General features: G+C 39.4%; 1 protein-coding gene and 1 non-coding gene across 3 annotated transcripts in view; one reads left to right on the top strand and one right to left on the bottom strand.

Moving 5' to 3' along the window:
• Positions 1–18,411, top strand: part of RERE (arginine-glutamic acid dipeptide repeats) — a 422,789-nt gene that overhangs the window by 34,190 nt on the left and 370,188 nt on the right. The window lies entirely within an intron of this gene.
• Positions 5,809–5,914, bottom strand: LOC136402001 (U6 spliceosomal RNA). Its single transcript, XR_010750912.1, has one exon. It is a non-coding gene; the product is annotated as a U6 spliceosomal RNA (small nuclear RNA).

The raw sequence follows: 18,411 nt of genomic DNA, 5'->3' as shown, positions 1-18,411 counted from the left end.
TTTCAGTCAATTTATGGTAAACTTAATTGCTAAGATTTATATTAAAGTCAAATTTCAGGTTGTAAAATTGACTAGTAATTTCTAATGCCTTGTTTTGTGTGATTCTCTACCAACTCTGCTTTCATGTCTAGAAATTCTCTAGGGACTTGGCAAAATCTTTAATAAAACTGGGTGATTGGGTGGACGGCATTTGATGTGGTCCATTTTGCTCTGAGATGCCCAGTTTGAACTGTTGCTGTGTTCCTATGCTCAGTAACAATGAAATAGTCCTTTAAAAAAGTTATAACCAAATCTCAGCTTGAAAGGAAACATGACTAGTTCAGACTGCACATCATGAAACAGCTTTCTATAGCTGAACACAGCAGAGAGGCTTAAAGACAACTGTTTGTGCAGGGGAATCACAATTGAGGATTTTATTTTTTATTTTATTTTTATTGATTTTAGAGAGACAGGAAGGGGTAGAGAGAGAGAAGTGTTCATTTGTTATTCTACTTAGCTGTATATTCATTAATCTCTTCCTGTATGTGGCCTAACCAGGGATCGGACCTACAACCTTGCTTCATGGGATGATGCTCTTACTGACCTAGCTAACTAACCAGCCAAGGCCACAATGAGTATTTTGATACTTTGTTTAATAATACAGGTATACCTCTTTTTCTTATGCTTCACTTGATTGAATTGTGCTTTTTAGATAACTGCGTGTGTGTATTTTTGTTTGATTTTTATTTGGCAAATTGAAGGATTGTGCCAGCCCTGTGCCACGCAAGTCTGTGGTTGTATTTTCCAACAGCATTTGCTCACTTCATGTCTCTGTTACATTGTAGTCATTCTCCCAGTATTTCATCATCATTATTTGTTAATGGTGATCAGTGATCTGTGATATTACTATTAATTGGGGTGCCATGAACCACACCCCTAAGAGACGGTGAACTTGATAAATATTGTATGTGTTATGACTGCTCTATCAAATAGCCATTCCCTTGTTTTTTTTGTACTTTTTTTGTATTTTTCTGAAGCTGGAAATGGGGAGGCAGTCAGACAGACTCCTACATGTGCCCGACCGGGATCCACCCGGCATGCCCACCAGGGGGCGATGCTCTGCCCCTATGGGGCGTCGCTCTGTTGCGACCAGAGCCACTCTAGCGCCTGAGGCAGAGGCCACGGAGCCATCCCCAGCGCCTGGGCCATCTTTGCTCCAATGGAACCCTGGCTGCGGGAGGGGAAGAGAGAGACAGAGAGGAAGGAGAGGGGGAGGGGTGGAGAAGCAGATGGGCGCTTCTCCTGTGTGCCCTGGCCGGAAATCGAACCCGGGACTTCCGCACACCAGGCCAACGTTCTACCACTAAGCCAACCGGCCAGGGCCCATTCCCTTGTTTTTTATCTCTTTTCTTGGACTACCCTATTTCCTGAGATACAACAATATTAAATCAGGCCAATTAATAGCTATAGTGGCCTCTTAAGTATTCAAGTCAAAGGAAGAGTCAGAGTCTCCTACTTTTTTTTTTTTTTTGTATTTTTCTGAAGCTGAAAACGGGGAGAGACAGACAGACTCCCGCATGCGCCCGACCGGGATCCACCCGGCACGCCCACCAGGGGGCGATGCTCTGCCCCTCCGGGGCGTCGCTCTGTTGCAACCAGAGCCACTCTAGCGCCAGGGGCAGAGGCCAAGGAGCCATCCCCAGTGCCCGGGCCATCTTTGCTCCAATGGAGCCTCGGCTGCGGGAGGGGAAGAGACAGACAGAGAGGAAGGAGAGGGGGAGGGGTGGAGAAGCAGATGGGCGCTTCTCCTATGTGCCCTGGCCGGGAATTGAACCCGGGACTTCTGCACGCCAGGCCGACGCTCTACCACTGAGCCAACCGGTCAGGGCCGAGTCTCCTACTTTAAATCAAAAGCTAGAAATGATTAAGCTTGGTGAGGAAGGCATGTTGAAAGCTGAGACAGGCCAAAGCTAGGTGTCTTGTACCAAATAGCCAAGTTGTGAATGTAAGGGGAAAGCTTTTGAAGAAACTTAAAAGTGCTACTCTAGTGAACACACACATGAGAAGAAATTGAACCAGACTTATTGCTGATTTGGAGAAAGTTTTAGTGACCGGGTGGAAGATCACACCCATCACAACATTCCATAAGCCAAAGCCTCCTCCAAGGCAAGGCCCTAACTCAGGCGTGGCCAACAGTTTTTGCCCCTGGGCCAGATTAGAGAGAAAACTTTTTTCATGGGCCGGAAGAAATATTAAAATTAAAAAATGTTAAATACAAAAACAATTCGTTTAAGTAAACAAAATTTTATTATGTAATTTGTTTATGAATAAATGTGAGTGAAAAAAATTTTAATATACAATATTATTTTAATAAAAATATAATTACATACTGTATAGATATCTAAGCTGTATCACAATCAATCAAAACAATATTTAATTAATAGAATGAGCTTGAAGGGGTTATATCGCAAATAAAACAATTATTTCGTTTTACAAACAGCCTGGACACGTTTTCAGTTATCCACTGCAGCTATTGTCTATGCTACAGTGCCATTTGATTCAGCACACTTGACCACAAAAATAACAAATTGTTTGACCTTTGATGCGCACTGGCAAACTCCGTCTAAAAGAATGTGGGTTTCACATCGCCGCTAAATGTCAAAAAGTTCATATTGAGTATAGACGAGTACAAAAGTTGTAAATCTTTATAATGGATTTTTTTTTAAAAAAAGTGAAGTATTGCGAATCCATTCGACCAATTATTGGAAGTTAACCCTAGATTAGTCACACGTGGAATTCTTTTCTGCATATCACTATCTTCTTAAATATCTCTATTTCCAATAATCAAAGACGCTTCTGCTTCTGAGTAGCTGAGATTTTAAAGTAGCGGAGAATATTAAAAATTTAATCGCGGGCCGCATAAACTCATTACACGGGCCACATGCGGCCCGTGGGCCTTATGTTGGCCATGCCTGCCCTAACTCCTCAATTCTGTGAAGGCTGTCAGAAGTGAGGAAGCTGCAGAAGGAAAGTCTTAAGCTGCCTGAGGTTGGTTCATGAGGTTTGAGGAGAGAAGCCATCTCCATAACATCAGAATGCAAAGTGAAGCAGCAAGTGCTAATGCAGAAGCTGCAGCAGGTTATCCAGAAGGTCTAGCTGAGGTGATTCATGAAGGCGGCTACACTGCACAGCAGGTTTCAGTGCAGATGAGACAGCCTCGTATTGGAAGAAGATGCCATCCAGGACTTTGCTGTCCAGAGAGGAGAAGTCAGTGCCTGGCTTCAGAGGACAGGCTGACTCTCTTGTTAGGGGCTCATGCAGCTGTGACTTTGGGTTGAAGCTAGTACTCATATACCAAACTGAAAATTCTAGGACCCTTAAGGATATGCTCAATCTGCCCTGGCTGGATAGCTTGGTTGTTTAGAGCATCGTCCTAAAGCTCAGGGGTTGCCAGTTCGATCCCCAGTCAGGGCACATATTGGAACTGCTTCATGTTCCTGTCTCTCCCTCCCTCCTTCCCTCTCCCACCTCTTCCCCCTTCCTCTCTCACTAATATCAATAAATAAAAATTAAAAAAGAATATGCTCAATCTACTCTGCCTGTGCTCTATAAGTGAATAACAAAGCCTTGATGACAGCATATCTGTTTACAGCATGGTTTTACTGAGTAGTTTAAGCCTACTCTTGAGATTAACTGCTAAGGGAAAAGAAAGATTCCTTTCAAAATATTACTACTCATTGACAGTGCACCTGTTCACCCAAGAGCTCTGATGGAGATGTACAATGCGATTCATGTTGTTTCATGCCTGCTGACAACATTCATTCTCCGGCCCATAGATCAAGGAGTCATTTAACCCTCAAGTCTCATTGTCTAAGAAATACATTTTGTGAGGCTATAGCAGCCATAGATTGTGATTCCTCTGACAGATCTGGGCAAAGTCGATTGAAAACCTTCGGGAAAGGATTCCCTATTCTAGATGCCATTAAGAACATTCATGATTCATGGGAAGAGGTCAAAATGTCAACATTAACAGGAGTTTGAAAGCAGTTGATCCCAATCCTCATGGATGACTTTTACGGGTTCAAGACTTCAGTGGAGGCAGTAACGGCAGAAGTGGGGGAAACAGTGAGAGAACCAGAATTAGAACTGGAGTTGGAAGTTGTGACTGAATTGCTTTAAAACATGGTAATGTGTGTAAGACTTGAATGGATGAGAAGTTGCTTCTGTGGATGAGCAGAGAAAGGGGTTTCTAGAGATGGACTCCATTCATGGTGAAGATGCTGTGAAGACTGTTGAAATGACTACGAAGGATTTATTACATAAACTTCGTTGATAACGCAGCAGCAGGGTTGGGAGGACTGACTCCAGTTTTCAGAAAAGTTCTACTGTGGGTAAAACGCGATCCAACAGCATCACTTGTTCCAGAGAAAGTGTTGGTGAAAGGAAGTGTCAGTTGATGAAGCAGATTCCATTGTCTTTTTAAAAGAAATTGCCACAGTCACTTCAGCCTCCAGCAGCCATGACCCTGATCAGTTAGCAGCCATCAATATGAGGCAGGACTGACTCTCCACCAGGGAAAAAGATTGCTTTACTCAAGGATCAGATGGTTGGCATTTTTTAGGAATAAAGTGTTTTTTAAGGTAGGTACTTTGCACACTTAAATAGAATACAGTATATTGTATAAACATAACTTTTTTTGTGTGTATTTTTTGTATTTTTCTGAAGTGAGAAGCAGGGAGGCAGAGAGACAGGATCCCACATGCACCCAACTGGGATCCTCCCGGAATGCCCACTAGGGGGCGATGCTCTGCCCATCTGGGCCGTTGCTCCTATGTGACCAGAGCCATTCTAGCACCTGAGGCAGAGGCCATGGAGCCATCCTCAGTGCCCAGGCCAACTTGACTCCAGTGGAGCCTTGGCTGCAGGAGGGGAAGGGAGAGACAGAGAGAAAGGAGAGGGGTAAGGGTGGAGAAGCAGATGGGCGCTTCTCCTGTGTGCCCTGGGTAGTAATTGAACCCGGGACTTCCACACGCTGGGCCATGCTCTAATGCTGAGCCAACTGGCCAGGGCCAAAACATAACTTTTATATGTACTGGGAAACCAAAAAATTTGTGTTACTTGCTTTATTGCAGTGATATGAACCTGAACCCGCAATATTTTTGGGCATGTTGATTTATACATTAGATAAATTTTGTATAATGTCTGATACTTCAGGTGAATTAATTTTTTTCTATATATTTGCTTAGTATATTGAATATAAAAAGGGGTTGCAGGAAGAGGAATGATCTAGCTTCTGTAGTCTCATTACTTCTAATAACCCATTTTTCAGGAGAGGTATTATTGGTTTTTTAAATAGTTGATTTCAGAACATTTAAGGTTTATGAAGGAAATGCAAGTAACATTAGCACATATTCCCCAGGTATAACTCAGCATTGTTTTAATTTCAGATGGCCATATATGAATATTTATATAGTGAAAAGTCACGCCTGACAAGGTGGTGGCGCAGTGGATAAAGCACTGGACTGGGACGTGGAGGACCCAGGTTTGAAACCCCAAGGTTGCCAGCTTGAGCGCAGGCTCAGCTGTTTGAACCCAAGGCGGCTGGCTTGAGCAGAGGGTCACTCAGTCTGCTGGAGGCCCCCCCCCCCCATCAAGGCACATGTGAGAAAGCAATCAATGAACAACTAAGGAGCTGCAACAGAAGAAATGATGCTTCTCATCTCTCTCCCTTCCTGTTTCTCTGTCTCTCTGTCTCTGTTGGTCACACCCAAAAAATAATAATAAAATTAATGTCAAGTTTTGCTATTGAATGTTACGCATTGTTCTTGGACTCATTTCTTTTGAGTTAATCATTTGCGTGTCATTGTTGCGCAGGGGCCATGCTAATCTTCTGTGTAGTTTCCATTTTTAGCATATGTGCTGCCAAAGTGAGCACAGGAGAGATGATATTGTTACTGATTTCCAGGTGAGGAAATGGAGATTCAGGGAGGTCTTACCACTAGTAATACCAGATTAGGGTTTATACTGAGGTCTGGGTAGTTGAAACTTTTTCTATCATAGCCATATATCTTTCTTTAAAATTTTAGGGCGACCTGTCTGAAACAATATATTTTAAAATTTTCATTCAAATAAAATGTTCATTTGTTTTATTTTCCCATTTTATATATAAAATTAATTATATATTATATAATATATAATTAAGTGAGAGGCAAGGAGGCAGAGAGCCAGACTCCTGTGTGTACCCTGACTGGGATTCACCTGACAAGGCCCTTACAGGGTGATGCTCTGCTCTGGAGCTGCTGCTGTTCCGTTGCTCTGCAACTGAGCTATTTCAGTGCCTGAGACGAGGCCAAGGAGCCATCCTCAATGCCCTGGGCCAACTTGCTCAAACCATTTGAGCCATGGTTGTGGGAGAGGGGTAGAGAAGGAGGCGTAGGAGTAGGGGTGGGGAGCAGATGATTGTTTCACCTGTGTGCCCTTACAGGGAGTCAAACCCGAGACATCCACACACTGGGCTGATGCTCTACCACTGAGCCAAATGGCCAGGGCCCATATTTTTTTTTAAGAAGTTTTAAAAATTGAACCTAAGATAGGTCCTCTCCTTCCCTCCTCTTTATAATTTTCTTTCACAGTTCCATTATTAAATTTTAATGGTATAAAACATAAGAAAATATTCATTGACACTTGAAAGTATATATATTTTTTGAGAGGATAAAGATAACATCTGGATTTCTTAGATAAGCCAGTACCTTCCAGAAATTGAAACGCTAATATAACATACTGTATTAAGTAGATTGCAGTGTAAATGTTAACAGATAAAATATTGATAACTTTCTTTCTTGCTTCACTCAGAATTCCATCAGAGGTTGAAGTGCTTATTGACTTCACTCAGAATAAGTAGTTCTAATTTTTTACTCTGATGTTATTTTAATATTTAGCAAAAGAGAACATATTTAAGAGAAAAGTCAAATATTGATGTTGTTTAGAGGGAAGAAAGAGGAAAACTTATTTAAAAAATTTTATAAATTGTGCATTATATATTTCAAATAGAACAAGATGTTCTTGAGAAGAACTTCAAGAGAATGGAAAAATTTAGAAAGTCACTAGACATTTAAAGTGAAAATAATTTAGAAAATTTATATAAGAAGTGGTGTGTGAAAATAGTGTGTTACTGTATTTTGAATGATAAGCAGATACTAAGAGCTTTGGTATTATTACAGTTGGTATAAAAACTATATACAAGTAGGATGTTTACTTAAATCATGTTGAAATTATTAACCATGTTTTTAACTGAAAGATTTTTCAGTTAAGCAAAAGTTTGTCTTTGGTTTGAGAGGCATTGTGACATAATGGTTAAGAGCATATACTTGGAAGGTAGATGCCTGTGTTTATTATTATTTATTTTTTAGTGAGAGAGAGAGAGAGAGAGAAAGACAGAAAAGGAGAGAGATAGAAGTATCAACTTAGAGTTGCGGCACCTTAGCTATTTATTGATAGCTTCTCATACATTCCTTGATGGGGGTGGAGGGTTGCCAGCCCAGCCAGGGGCCTGTTGTTCAAACCAGCAACCTCAGGCTTCAAGTTAGAGACCTTTGGGCTCAAGCTAGTGACCATGGGGGTCATGTTTATGATCCCTCACTCAAGCTGGTAACCCTGCTTTCAAGCTGGTGAGCCCATGCTCAGGCTGGTGACCTTGAGGTTTCTAACCTCGGTCTTCAAGTGTCCCAGGTCAATGCTCTGTCTGTCCACTGCACCACCACCTGGTCAAGATGAGATGCCTGGGTTTAAATCTCAGCTCTGGCAACAGTAACTTTATCTTAATGAGGAAATTACATAATATTTCCGGGCCTCAGTTTTCTTATGTATAAAATAGGGATAATAATTGTACTATGTGGTAGGATTGCTGTGAGAATTAGGTGAGTTAATATAAAGCATAAGTGATAAGAGAGTTCGGATATTTTAATGTTTATTGAACACTAACCATGTATATTTGATGTTTGGTGCTGGAATATACAGGTGATATGGGAGAGGCCTGACCTGTGGTGGCACAGTGGATAAAACGTTGACCTGAAACGCTGAGGTTGCCAGTTCGAAACCCTGGGCTTGCCTGGTCAAGGCACATATGACAAGCAGTTAGTGAACAATTAAAGTGAAGCAACTATGAGTTGATACTTCTCACTGTCCCTTCCTCTGTCTATAAAATCAATAGATAAAATCTTTTTAAAAACTGAGAGGAGAGATGAATATTATGAGAGGAGGTATGAGGATTAAATAGCAAGTGCACATGGAAATCAGCTCTTTCAGAATATTGAAATTATTTTGAGGAAAATTAGGAGATGGAAAATTAACCATTGAAAAGTTAAAGTGCATGCCAGTAGTACTTGAGCAACTCTGATTATCTTCTTGAGCAGATGAGGTATAGCATGATTCTCCTCTATATAAATAGAATAATAATTCTGGTTTGATTCTTTTCTTAAGTTGTTGAAGTACTCTAGATTGGGCGTGATTTTTCTTCTAATTAAAAAAATTTTTAAAAGAATTTATTCATTTTTAAAGAGAGTAGTGAGAGAGAGAGAGAGAAAGAGAAAGAGCAGGAAGCATCAACTCCCATATGTATCCCAACCAGGCAAACCCAGGATTTTGAACCAGTGACCTCAGCATTTGAGGTTGACACTTTATCCATTGCGCCACCACAGGCCAGACAGGTTGGGTGTGGCTTTTAAGGAGTTTAACCAAAATGAAGGATGTCAGTGAGTTTAAGATTAAGTAGAATTGAAATCTGAACAGTGCTGACAGAAAGAAACACGATCACAGGACGAAAGGCTCTGTTGAGTCTGGAGGACAAGCGTATTGGAATATTCAGGACTGAGGCCCGTGGTAAGAGAACAGAACACCCTGAACCAGTGGTTTCAGATAGGGAGCATGTTGTGGTTGTGTTGGCTTCACGGAGTGAGTTGGAGTCATGGGTGATGAGGATACATGGGAACCGGCTGTCTGGCTGTCAGAGGGGTGTGTCCTCTTGTCCTCACCTTGACTGTGGTTGGACCCAGGTGAGAAGGAAGATGGTGCATGAATGTTAAAGGCTTCTAGAAATGGGGGAGGGGGGGGGAGGACTATCTATAGATTGTTGTACTAACACTGTGGTATTTATTTTGTGTAACTACCTTTTCTTTTTATCTCATTAACTTTAAATATCATTGCTATCATATATATATATATATTATTTTGTAACTGGCTTTAAACAACTTTCATGTTTTTCTCACTATATGAAATGGTAGTAAGTATTCATTGCACAAAAATCAGAAAACAGGGTTAAAAAATAGAAAGTGGGCCCTGGCCAGGCCCTGGGCTCAGTGGATCAAGTGTTGTTCTGGCACCTGGAGGTTGCAGGGTTCCCCCGTCTGGGCACGAATGAGCAGTGATCAGTCAGTGCACAACTAAATGGAACAACTAAGTGGAACATCGAGTTGTTGCTTCTCTCTCTTTCTGTCTGTCCCTTCCCCCAACCTGCTTACCCTTTCTCTCCCTCTCTTTTTCCCTCCCTCTCTCTCTCTCTAATCAGTGGAAAAATTAAAAAAACAAACTAATAAACATCCATAGATAGTTAATGTTAGGTATTTGATATATTCTTCCAGACTTTATTCCTACAGATACTATATAAATACATTTGAAAAATGGTTTATATTAGATATATTTTTTAAATTACTGCATATTCAGCCCTGGCTGGATAGCTCAGTTGGTTAGAGCATTGTCCTAAAGTGCAGAGGTTGCCAGTTCAATCCCTGGTCAGGGCACATACAGGAACAGATTGATGTTTCTGTCTGTCTGTCTGTATCTCTCTGTCTCCCCCTCTCTCTCCCCTCTCCTCTTCTTTTCTCCTCCTTTCCCTTCCTCTTTTGCTAAAATCAACAAATAAAAAATAAAATAAAATGACTGCATATTTAGTAAAATCAGTATTTTTATATGATTAAATGCCAATAAACTTTCAGAATTATTTTTAATAACTGTGGAGTGTTCTGTTATATGAGTTTGCTATAATTTACTGATTGAATCTAATTATTATTTTTTGATTGAATCATTATTATCAAGCATTTCTAATGTCTACTGTTTTTCTCATCCAATTGTGTATCGTGTATTTAAATTAGTGTGGTTCATAATGGTTCAGCAGTATTTTGGTGGGTGGATGCATGTGAGTAGACAGCACTGGGTGATTGTTTTTAAACCCAGACCTGATTGGCACATAATTTATGGAGGCCAATTCAGCTGTGTATCTATGGCCACACACATGTACATTTTATCTGTACCATGAACTTTCAGGGTTCTTGGAGTTGATTATTTTTTCAGAGAGAGAGTTGATCATGTCAGCCTGGGTCTTTGTCATTTCCTGAACCAGAAAATTTATATTAAAAATGCTGGATGCTTGACAATTTGGAACTTATTTCGTCATGTTTATAGAGATATTCTTATTGGCCTTTCTTCAAGGAAAGAGGGCATTCACTTTTTATTTTCTTAATTAAGCATTAAAAGCCAAATTGGGCACATAGTTTTATGAGAGTCATGGCAGTGACATAAATTGCCTTGCATTTTCTGTGTGATGTCCTCGGGAACAGTACATGTATTTTTCAGAATGCTGTGATTGAAAATATTTACACAGAAAATGAACACATTGAAATAACTAATTTATCACTCCTAAAATAAATCTCAGAGTCTGCAGCATTTAAGGGCTTCTAAAAGCTGATTCTAAAGATAGAATTGGACTGGAAAGACTGACTATGGACTTCTTTCACATGACTTTTTCAAAGCACTATTCTGAAATGAGTTTTTAAATTTTTTATTAAAATATTTTTTTCCATTGATTTGAGAGAGATGAAGGGGAAGAGAGGGAGAGGGAGAGCACACATCAACTTGTTCCATTTAGTTGTGCACTCATTGATTGTTTCTCTTAACGTGTCTTGACTGGGGATGGAACCTGCAACCTCAGCACGCCAAAATGATGCTTTAGTCACTGAGCCATCCGGCCAGGGCCTGAAATGAGTTTTTTACTTAACTTGTTAACTATTTTATTGTTTGACTTTCCCATATACACCAGAATGCCAGGCACAGTAGTATTTACCACTGTGTCTCTAGTTCCAGTTAACAGAAATATTAAATGAGTGAATCAGTTGTATTAGTTCTGTTTTCAGTCTGTTTAAGTTACTGTATAAATAAATAACTTCTTTAGGAGAGGAATTTTCCAGATGCATGTGAGTAAAATGAAGTGGAGCAAAGAAAGTATTCTGGTGATGTAGAAGGATAACCCGGGAGTCCTGCTTTTCCCTAAATAGTATTCTTCTGCCTCAAGTCACCTAGGTAACGACTGAGGTAACAACCACAACTCTACCATTTTGACCATTTCAGCCATTGCATGTTTCTCGAAGTCTTGATTCTGAAATAGTAGTTCTTATTCTGGTGCTACTTTGATGTATCTGGGACAGCCTTTTGCAATAGAAATTATAATGTGAGCTTTAACTACAAGCCACATATGTAATTTAAATTTTATGGTAGCGACATTTAAGAAATGACAGAGTGAAATTAATTTTAACAAGATATTTTATTTAACCCAATATGTCCAAAACATATTTAAACATGTGAATAATATAAAAATGAATTAAAAAATTTTTTCATACTAACCATTTGAAATCCTGTGTGCATTTTGTACTCATGTGTCAGTTTGGATTAGCACATCATAAGCGCTCAATAAGCCACATGTAGCTAGTGTTTTCCTTTATCAGACAGTGAAAATCTAAGGAATCATTTAAACAAAACTGTCAACCAAAATGCTAGTAATATAGGTTGATGATAAAGGTACCCATTTAGATAGTCTTTCTGAAGATATCTTTAATATATATATATATATTTAAAGGTTATTTATTATAGTTAAGTTCATATAACAATAGTAAGCTTTTGCTGCAGGCTGGAATTTATACAATGAATTGGTGAAGAGTTTAATCAGCATAATAAAAATGTGTTACAGAGTTTTAAAAAATTTAGGAACCCAGAAGCCTGGTTCCTTCTAGTTCATCCTTTCTAAATATTTTTAAAAAGTGAATGGAGAGGGCCTGACCAGGTGGTGGCGCAGTGGATAGCACGTCAGACTGGGATGAGGAAGGACCCAGGTTTGAGACCCTGAGGTCGCCAGCTTGAGCGCAGGCTCATCTGGCTTGAGCAAAGAGCTCACCAGCTTGGACCCAAGGTCGTTGGCTCCAGCAGGGGGTTACTCGGTCTGCTGAAGGCCCACGGTCAAGGCACATGTGAGAAAGCAATCAATGAACAACTAAGAAGTCACAACGCGCAACGAGAAACTGATGATTGATGCTTCTCATCTCTCTCCATTCCTGTCTGTCTGTCCCTGTCTATCTCTGCCTCTGTAAAAAAAAAAAAAAAAAAAAAGTGAATGGAGAGGATCTAACTGTATTTGTAATGTTTTATTAATTGCTATAGGGGAAAAATAGATTTGAAGTACTATATATATGACAAGATGTCAACATTTGTTACTCTGGGTAGTGAGTACCTGGTGTACCCTATCTTCTCTAATACTTGACTACATATTGTAAATATTTCATGAACAAATTTAAAGATATAAAATACTGGATTTCTGAAAGTCAAATGTGAATGAGAACATTATTTGATGTGTTATATATATATTCTGGAAATGATGCTGTGCTTGTTCTTTTACAGTGACCATATTTTTTTTTGCTGCTAATTAATAGTGAGAATGGTAACTTATTTTCAGCAGCTGCTTTCTTTGGGTGAGATTTGTTATGAAAGACATACCATCTAGATATGATTTAATGTAATTTCATGTTATAGCTGTAACTTCAAAGAATGTAGTATTTTTTTTTTTTTAAAGATTTTATCTTTATTGTTTTTTAGAGAGAGGAGCAAGAGAGTTGGGAGAAGAGCAGGAAGTATCAACTCTTAAGTAGTTGCTTCTTGTTTGTGCCTTAACCAGGCAAGCCTGGGGTTTTGAAACGGTGACGTCAGCATTCCAGGTCAATGTTTTACCCACTGGGCCACCACAGGCCAGCCATCAGAGAACGGCATCTATATTTAGACAGATGTTTAATGTGTAGATCTTTACACTGAGATGTTAAGTAGTAGTGACATTTTGGAGTTTAAAATATTTAAAAACTTAAAAAGATCATTTAGTCAACAATCTTTTTTGTTTATTTAATATTGTATTAAAGATGCTGACCAGATGTTTACTTAGTCAGTGGAAGTACGCCTGGATACGTATGGAATCTCAAGTGTACTTTGTAAAATGTTATTTATTACAATATTTTGAAAAGGATAAGGTAAACAAGAGTATCATATATTAAGAACAAAATATTTGAAGTATTACTAAGGTTCAGGTCAGTGTAGGAATAGGTTATACTGGGGATATAATTAGGAATTCTATATATTTAGGATATACAGTTTGATGATTTGATATGCATTGTAAAATAATCACCACATTGAAACTAATGAACATACCACCTCAGAGAGTTACCATTTTTCTGTGTGTGTGTGTGTGTGGTGAGAACACTTAGGATATAATCCTCTTAGCAAATTTCAAATATATAATAAAGTATTGTTAACTGTAGTTACATTGTTATGTATTTCTATAAATAGTTTTTTATTACTTGTTATTGAGTATATATTTCAGTATAAAACAATAGAAACCGCTATGTTCATGAAATTTATAGAGATAACCTCTATTGGCTTTTTGGTGTCTTTTCTTCTTTTGATATCTTTTTTTACATTATAAGTATTAGAAAATTGTGCTAAATTGTTTATTGTATCATTTCCTAAAACAGTATTTGCAACATGAACAGTTCTCATAATATTAAAGTCTTGTAGACATCTTTTTTTTTTTTTTGTGGGAGAGATAGAGACAGTGGGACAGGGAGGGACAGACAGACAGGAAGGTAGAGATGAGAAGCATCAGCTTGTTGTGGCTCTTTAGTTGTTGATTTTTTCTCATAACAGACCTTGACTAGGGGGCTTCAATTGAGCCAGTGACTCCTTGCTCGACCCATTGACTCTTGCTCAAGCCAGTGACCTTGGACTCAAGCCAGCAACCTTTGGACTTAAGCTGGTGACCATGGGGTCATGTCTATGATCACATACTTAAGCTGGCGACCCTTTGTTCAAGCTGGTGAACCTGCACTCAAGCCAGATGAGCCCGTACTCAAGCCTGCAACCCTGGGTTTTCAAACCTGGGGTCCTCTGCACCCCAGGCTGATGCCCTATTCACTGCACCACCACCGGTCAGACAAGGCTTCAGAATTCTTGCATCATGAGAATTGAACCTGACTGTTCAGGGGCAATATTCATTGAAGAATGGCTGAGTGAGTTTACATACTTGTTTTCTCTTTTGTGTTATATTAATGTAGGATTGTTGGGCCTATAAATTTCTTCATTTTCTTTAATAAAAAAGTCTGTTGCACTTTCCTATATGGTAGCCACTGGCCTCATATGGCTACTTAAATTAAATGAAAAAATTAAGATCTTCATTCACACTAGCTCAGTAGCTGCTGTTGGACAGTACAGATACAGAATATTACCACTATTGCTGAAGGTTCTATTGGACGACACTAGTCTGGAATCCTGACTTAGGGGTTAGACAGGATAAAAGACCTGGAAATGATATTAAAGTATAATGAGTAAATACTGCTTTTATTATCTTCTGCAATAGAATTGTATTTTACACTTTTTTTTACTAGAGATGATTTTTTGCTGTGGTCAGGATTAGAATGCAGAAGTACTCTTCTTTAAATATATTATGTAAATGGTTTTCCTTTCAGTTATTTCTATCTTTAAATTATGGCTGAAAATCAAATTCTAGAAACATGTTCTGTTACTACCTCAGAGTAACCAATTCCACATAACATTATTTGGAAGCAAGTCATGCTAAGTAATTGTAAAGAAAAAGGTATCATTTAGCTGATGCATATCTCTATGAAGTCATGGTTTCTGTACTCCAAAGGAGGCCTGTGTAGGCCTGTGACAGAGTTGGCTGGTCCTTCTGTATTCCCTCCTTCCCCACCCTTTCCCATTATAGGCGTCTCTCGCCATATTGTGGTTCCCTTTTTGCTGTCTTACTGTATTGCGGATTTTTACATTGTATATACCTAATTTTGTATCGTGGATTTTTTGCTATCTCGTGTGATTTTGCGGTATATGGGTATTTTTTATATATTATTTTAATTATTTTTGTGGTAAAACAAGCAAAATATGTGTGGGAAAGGTAACAGTGTGGGAAAGGTTTATAAGAGTGTGGGGAGGGTTTATAAAGCCTTAAAATATATATAAAAAATAAAAAATATATAAGGCTGCTTGCTACTTTGTGGATTTTCGCCTATCACAGGGGTTTCTGGAACCTAACCCTCACGATAGGTGAGGGACGGCACTGTACTTTTATTTCAGCTATTCATTAGATGCAGGATTCCTGTTCCCCTTTCTGTCACCACCCATCTCTCCTACCTCTTTTGTTTTTAATCTAAGTTCTTTTTTTTCTTTTTTTTAAGCAACAGACAGAGAGAGGGACAGACAGGCAGGAAGGGAGAGAGATGAGAAGCATTTGTTCTTCATTGTGGCTCCTTAGTTTATTGATTGCTTTCTCATATGTGCCTTGACCAGGGGGCTTCACAGAGTGAATGACCCTTGCTCTAGCCAGCGACCTTGGGCTCAAGCCGGTGAGCCAGTGCTCAGGTTGGATGAGTCCATGCTTAAGCCAGCAACCTTGGGGTTTTGAACCTAGGTCCTCTGTGTCCCAGTCTGACGCTCTATCCACTGTGCCACTGCCTAGTCAGGTTGTCCATTTTACCTTTTGAACAGATGACTTTACTTCCTATTTCACAGAGAAAAACTAGAAGCCATCAAATTGGAACTGCTGATTTCTAGTGACTAAGACTACATGTCAGTGATACCCAACTACTTAGTTATTGGTGTTCAAAATTAATAGTCAATTTATTAATAAGATCAGAAAATGTAATACCAATTTTTCCTTAAGTCCTAAATTTAATTTATAAATCTTACTAGTCTATTTATGTATTCAATACATTTTATATAAAAGTATAAGACAAATATATAGCTTTTGATGTTAGTTGATTAATTAAAATTGAACACTTAATTCTCTTTAAACATCCAGTTTCTTTTGTAAACATAACATGAAATTGTATTTAAAAATTAAACAAATGACCGACTGCAAAAACTTACAGCCTCTTTTAACAAAATCTTCTCCGAGTACTTATACAACTTTTGTAAATATAATTAAACTTTAGAAAATCAATGAATTTCCCCTAAGCCAACATGTCTGTTCTTGTTTTTCTCTTTTGATCTTTTTATTTTTCTTTCTTTTTTTTAATGCATTTTTCTGAAGCTGGAAAGGGGGAGGCAGTCAGACTGACTCCACCCAGCATGCCCACCAGGGGGCGATGCTCTGCCCATCTGGGGCGTTGCTCTGTTGCATCCAGAGCCATCCTAGCGCCTGAGGCAGAGGCCATAGAGCCATCCTCAGCGCCTGGGCCATCTTTGCTCAAATGGAGCCTTGGCTGTGGGAGGGGAAGAGAGAGACGGAGAGGAAGGAGAAGGGGAGGGGTGGAGAAGCAGATGGGCGCTTCTCCTGTGTGCCCTGGCCGGGAATCGAACCCGGGACTCCTGCACACCAGGCTGACGCTCTACCACTGAGCCAACCGGCCAGGGCCTCGTTTTTCTCTTTCAATAAGAGCTGCTCAACTGTCTAAGCCAGAAACCCTGCATAGTGTGGACTCCCCTTTCTCTTCACTATCTAACCAAGTATTGTTTCTTTTCCTTCTCTCTCTTCCTAGTCCCATTACCCTAGTTCAGGCCACGGTTTCTCCTGAGTTATCAATACTTGACAGCTTCCAAGCCAGCTAGCTGCCAGTTCATATCCTGTGGCCTTCCAAAGTTTCTTCACCACTGTAGCTCTTGATCTTTTGTTTTATAACTGCCTTATTGAGATGTAATTTGTATACCATACCATTTACCCACTTGAAGTATACAATTTGGTTATTTTTAGTATGTTTGCACAGTTGTGCAGCCATCACTACAATCAATTTTAGAACATTTAATCACTCCCAGAAGAATCTCTGTACTCATTAGCAGTCACTCCCATTCCCCAGCCATAAGCAACCACTTATCTACTGTCTGTCTCTGTAGATTTGTCTGTTCTGGACATTTCACAGAAATGGAATCATACAGTCTTTGGTGACTTGCTGCTTTGACTTAGCATAATATTTTCAAGGTTTGTCCTTGCTGTAGTACCTCTGTACTGCATTCCTTTTGATTGCTAAGTAATTGTCCATTATGTGGCTATACCACATTTTATTTATCCATTTGTTTGTATATGGACATTTGATTAGTGTCACGTTTTAGTTATAAAAAATGCTGCTCTGAACATTCATGTACACATTTTTGTGTGGAAATATTACTAGGAGTGAATTTGTTGGGTTGTATAGTCCCTCTGTGTTTTAACATTTTGAGGAATTGCCAGTTTTCCAAAATGTCTATGCCATGTTACAGTCCCACCAACAGTGTTTGAAGGTTCCGATTTCTCCACATCCCTGATAACAACACTGTTATCTGTGTTTCTGTTATAGCCATTCTGGAGGGTGTGAAGTGATTTTTGACTGCAGTTCCCTAATGACTAATGATGTCAAGCATCTTTTCTTGCTATCTCTTTGGAGCCTTTGATCTTTTAAAAGTACAAATCTGAGTGTTACTTACTTAGGCAAAGCCCTCTAGTTGTTGCCCTTGACTGCCCCTCCCCCCTTATTTTTGCCAGCTCAACTCTTACTATTTTGGGCTTTAGTTTAGACATAATTTTCTTCAGGAATTTTCTGACCCCAGTGTTATGATTTCCGACCAGATAGTTTGTTTAGTCAGCACATGGCCCGTGGTTGGCCATGGACTGAATATATGGGTGAGTGTAGTATATATATATATATTTAATACAGCTTAAATAAAAATCTGTCTTGGAATTTTAGTTGGATCCAAGGTAGTATTCTATTTTTATTGCATGCCTTGTTTCCCTTCATTTTTCTTACAATGACACGGGGAGAATCAGATATAGAGAGAGTGCGGGGCTGTTGATCTGACAGAGGCAAGGTGAACCCTGCACAGTCTGCTTCTCAGGGGCCCCTCCTGTCTGCCCTGGGGACGCTCTTTGACTTGGAGGAGGCAGAGATAAGGGGAAGGAAATGGGAGGATGGAAAACAGAGGGTTGATTAAAAGTCTGAGGCTTTGAATGACAGCCTACTAGGACTGGTACTTTGCAGCAGAGGACAGAGGTCCAACCTTGAGTTCATTTTTTGCATGGGAATAAATATATTCAGTCAACTGGTTCCCTACTTTTGCCTTTATTTCTTGATTATAGGATTGATGGTCATT

This window comes from Saccopteryx leptura, chromosome 3 (assembly GCF_036850995.1).
Source record: "Saccopteryx leptura isolate mSacLep1 chromosome 3, mSacLep1_pri_phased_curated, whole genome shotgun sequence".
Classification (NCBI taxonomy): domain Eukaryota; kingdom Metazoa; phylum Chordata; class Mammalia; order Chiroptera; family Emballonuridae; genus Saccopteryx; species Saccopteryx leptura.
Note: the sequence above shows the minus strand (reverse complement) of the source record. Positions and strands in the feature narration are given on the sequence as shown.